The 5,230-nt window shown below is 41.3% G+C and overlaps 1 pseudogene; it reads left to right on the top strand.

Annotated features, from left to right (window-relative positions):
- The first annotated feature begins 439 nt into the window (after positions 1–439).
- LOC118585577 lies at positions 440–923 on the top strand (annotated as a pseudogene).
- The last annotated feature ends 4,307 nt before the right edge of the window (positions 924–5,230 follow it).

Raw genomic sequence — 5,230 nt, 5'->3', positions numbered from 1 at the left:
AATGGACTGAGGGTGTACAAGTCAATGCCACTTGTACTGAAGAAAGGCAAAAGAGCTAAGAATATTTTAAATAGAACAATAAGCACCTATGATGCAGCCTTTAAAAAAATTTACATGTTGATGTCATAAGAAAAACAGGTGGGTAGATGTGGCTTTACAAAACAAAAACCAAACAACCATTGAAGAAGTTGGAGACACACCTAAGTTATCCAGATGTGAAATTACAACCCTTAGGATTTGAATCATGATGTCAGTTCAGACACTCACACAGGTGCGCGCGTGCGCGCGCACACACACAAACTCAAGGTATATTTGGGAGTTGAGCACTGGAATTTGCTTAAGTAGAGGGGACTTATAAAACTTACAAAGCATAAATTGTGTAAGAAAGCATAGGGGAGAAAGTTTTGTTTTTTTGTCCGCGGCAGCCATCTTTCAGTAACACGCCAAAATGACAGACACAGAGGGAGAGAGGAGGGCACTCACTGTTTGTTCCTTTTAGGAAACATGGAGTTGTTCCTTTAGCCACTTATATGCGAATATACAAAAAGGGTGAGATTGTAGACATCAAGGGAATGGGCACTGTTCAGAAAGGAATGCCTCATAAGTGTTACCATGGCAAAACCAGAAGAGTCTACAATGTCACCCAGCATGCCACGGGCATCATTGTAAACAAGCAAGTTAAGAGTAAGATTCTTGCTGAGAAAATTAACATCCGGATTGAGCTCATCAAGCACTCTAAAAGCTGAGACAGCTTCCTGAAGCGGGTGAAGGAGAACGACCAGAAGAAAAAGGAAGCCAAAGAGAAGGGCACCTGGGCTCAGCTGAAGTTCCAGCCTGCTCCACTCAGAGAAGCACACTTTGTGAGGTCTAACGGGAAGAAGCCTGAGCTGCTGCAACCCATTCCATACAAATTCATGGCCTAATACACAAAAAGATATATAAATGACCTGGACGGTTAAAAAAATAAAATAAAATAAAATAAAATAAAATAAAATAAAAAACAGCAAAGCAAAGAAAAGAAAGTAAGTATAGGGGAGAAAGAGAAGAGAAAACTGTGGTATAGAAAATTTAAGTTTGATATTCTAGAAATCTTTAAAAGGGAAAGTTAAATATTTAGTTTATGGGCATGTTTAAATCTGGAAGTGGAATACACATGTGGGCATAGGTTTAATGTCTTAACCAAAACCTCTTCAAATAAGGATCTGAATTACAAAGAGAAAATTATGACCACTTTTAAGAATGAAAGTCCTCAGTTACCTTGAGTGCTGTGTTCCCAGAATGCAGGCACGGGGAATCTTAATTACCAGGGTGGACAGTATTTGCTATAGATGAAGTCAAGTGAAGACTACCAAACATAAGCCTGTCACCACACATCTCTCTCAACTATGAAGCAGGAAGTTTTGCCCCCATGAGGCCACCACCAGGCAGTGACCATAAGGGAAGGAAGTGAAGGAAAACCCAGGATGTCAGCTCAGAACATTTCCTTCTTCATGATGCCTCACTGCCTCCTGTGTGCAGGGAAATGATAAATCACAACTTCACTGATGACCATTGAACATTTGTCTCATTCAAAACCACAGTGGATTTGTTTCCTTGTTCAGTGTTTTGTCCTTTAACTACCTCATAATTTAACCTAGTGCTTGTCGGACTTGGTGTTTACTATGAAGCAATCCAGGCACCTGTGCGACATGTACTTTTCCCTTAGATCTGCTGAGAGCTGAGCCATCTGCCCTGGCACTGGCTGCCGCCTGCTGTACAGGTTGCCTCCCCTCGGTTCCCACACCATTCCCATCTAGGGAGTTGCATTAGACACACACTGTGCTACAGTTCAGGTCAGCAGAACACAGGGGCATAAGGGCTTACCACACAGGGGAACATACAAAGCTCTCACTTATGTTTCCCACATGTGAACTCTCTTTGAAAGAACTTGCTTGGTGCACATGTTTGTATTGTTTAAGTCATGACATTCACTCCTCTACTTTTTTTTCCTTCTAAGTTCTGGAAAGCAGCATACGGATGTGATAATATACCATGTGTGCATTATTACCCTCACTGTAGGTGTCTATTGATAGTGTGCATTCTTCTATGATTCTAGAATGGAACAGAAATATTGTGGTTAGTATATAACTTACTTGTAACTGAGGAAAATATTGTAAAAAGATTTTATATTCTTCATCTGCAGATTAATGTTTCCTGTGTTTTAAAAGACAAGTTACCCAACAGCAGATGAATGGCATAAAACATTTAATTAAAGTCAGCCATAGCCTGCTGGCAAGAAATGACCTTACCTTCAACCCAATTCTGGGACCAAAAGCATCTATTGTTTTCATTTGAAAGGAATTTAGTGAAGAATACTGTTACTTGGTTCAATTCAGAGAACATTTATGGAGTGCTTATTATATGCAGGGGTGTTTTAGGCTAGGCAAGGAGTTCCCAGCATGACTATGAAAGTATTGTGTCTAACAGAGGCTCATGGTCTGCTTGTCCAGATAAGGCTATGCCACAGGCCATGACACATGCCATGGGGGAAAGTGGTAGCTGAGGGCAAAGTGTCATGATGGAGATGTAGTTTGAAGCCTTTAGGCATCCCCCATGGCAGGCCACATGTTAGCTGGGGTGTGAAGAATGGGCTGTATTTCTAACAGGGAGTAGAACAGTTCCTTCTAGAGAATCCGTAAAATCTGCCTGGCTTTGGTGTCCAGTGCTGAGTGGCTGACTACCCCACCTCTTCCTCACACACATCCTGACCCTAATGAGGGTACCATAGAGGGAGCTCCTGAGTCACACCCCTTGACCCCTCTCTTTTCCTCCCACAAAACTTCCCATCAGTAAGTTTTATAAACTTAATTAACCTTTAAAAACCTTTCAAATCCATTCCTTTCTTTTGAAACTTCATCAACTGCCATAGTCTCACTTGAGATAGTTCTAATTTCATGCCATGGGACATGAAACAATCTCACAAGCTGTGAGTTTCTCTTCTAAGCCACATTTGTTTACTGAATCTGATGCAGAGCAGAAGCTTTATTCACAAATATAGCTGTGTCCATACCCTACTGAAGTCCTTGAGTTTGTATCAGGGCTCCACTTCAGACTCTCCTCTGACAGAAAAAGTCCTCTGAGGTCAGGTTCTGACTTGTCTCCTTCAGGATTTTCACATACTGTCGTTGAATACATTGAGCCCAGTGTTCTTAGTTTTCATGCTCTGTTACACTTTATGTATGTTATCACACACACACACACACACACACACACACACACACACACACGCCCACACACACAATCTTACTCACACACACAAAATTATGTACAGACACACACAGCTATACATACACAGACACACAATTTTGCACAAAAAGACATGTAAAACTATGCACACACATAATTATATACATATATAACACACATGCATGCATGCACACATACACCCACAATCAATCATGCATACATACATAGGCATGAACATACACACATGCATATACCCACACTTGCACAGTCATACATATCTAGATATACACTCACATACAGATATTTGAGCACATTCATGAGTACACACACATGCACATACACATGCACACACATGTATGTACACATATAATGAACCCATATATGAACACACTAGTGCACACACAGAGGTATGAACACATATATATTATGCACACACACTCACACAGAAAAAGGTACACACATATCTAAGAACATACACATATAAGTACATAGGCATACACATCCACACTCAGGCATGTATACACACACAGACAAACAAGTTGCACACATGTATGCATGCACACGGGCCCACACAAAGACTTTGAATGAATGACTCACTTTCTCAGAATTCATGCTTGCCATGCAATTTGGCTGATGTCTCTGACCACTTAAGACTTGTTCACAACAAGGCACTCAGGCAGGTGAAATCTCTGACCTTCCTTAGACCTCCACAGCACATGCAACATATCTGTCCTAACACATATCACATTAGCACTGTCTAACTGACTTTGCATGGATGTCACGACCAACTTGACAGCAGTATCACAGATTTATCTATAGCTTTGGGCCACAGAATTTGTATCATTGAGGAAGCACAAGGCTTCTGATAAGCTTATAAAATCATGAAGGAAGTGAAGGAGTTAAAGCAGAATGGTGTCATCTCATTGACCTCTGACCCCTGTGTGGGTCATGGGCTGCTGTGCAGATCTGAATTCAGCTACCATCACAAGTCATGCTTTGTCAGGTATAGTCATGTACAGCAGGACATGCTTTGCCTGCAGGAGATGTGCAGTAGATCCTGATGACCATTCTAAGACTACTTAGACAACAATCAACCATGACAGGGACATCTAAGTTTAGGCCATATGCTTCCATAAAGCCCTGGAGAAAGCAGTCTGTTGCTGAAAGCAGGACTGACTGGTTACCCAGAAGCCATATGGCTTGACATGCAGGAAGGCCTGCCTCTGTTTTAAGGAGGTTGTTACATCCTCCATACAGTAGCTTGTCCTATGCATATGAGCTAACAGTGCTCCTTCTTGCTCACTCAAGGCAGTTTGAGGAGATGTATTTTGGTGAGATGACAATCAGAAGGAGAAGAGGCCTTTTACATGGGCAGATGTTTATGTCTCTCATGTCACTCTTCTGTGGTGACAGCCACCCTGACAGAAGGCATAGCAGCCTGGCAAGTCCACTCCTCATGACCAAGGTTGCACATACTTGACTATTATGTTAAAATGCTGACATACTCATCCTGAGCTCCTAAAGCTGGGGGTTCTTTTCATGTGAGATGGGAAGAGTTCTCTCTGTTCCAGGGGGAGGATTACCATGTTACCTGTTATGATTCATAATAGTGGCTTATTTGTAGTAGTGAGGCTGAAAACAATTTAATTGAAGGTTTCATTATTTTTCCTCTGGTAGGTAGGCCAACAAACAGAACTTGGTGTTTTGGGTAGCCTCAAAGGTTTTTGAAATGAAGTCAAATTATTTAAAAATCAAACAGAAACAAAGTAAATGGTAGTTATCAGACAACCAGGAGTGACTGTGTACAATGTAGGTGGTTGCTCTTATATGTGCATTGCATTGAGAATCTCAGTGAGATTCTGAAGAGAGAGGTTGGACTGACCCCATATATTCACCTTTATTCACATAGAAGAGGAGGTTTTTCCAATGCTCCTGAAATTGTGCTTTTTGTAGAGAATAAAATGCCAAAGTTGTTGACATAGGTTAACCTACCAAACTGAATTTA

The sequence above is a fragment of the Onychomys torridus genome, chromosome 6 (genome assembly GCF_903995425.1).
Source record: "Onychomys torridus chromosome 6, mOncTor1.1, whole genome shotgun sequence".
Classification (NCBI taxonomy): Eukaryota; Metazoa; Chordata; class Mammalia; order Rodentia; family Cricetidae; genus Onychomys; species Onychomys torridus.
Note: the sequence above shows the minus strand (reverse complement) of the source record. Positions and strands in the feature narration are given on the sequence as shown.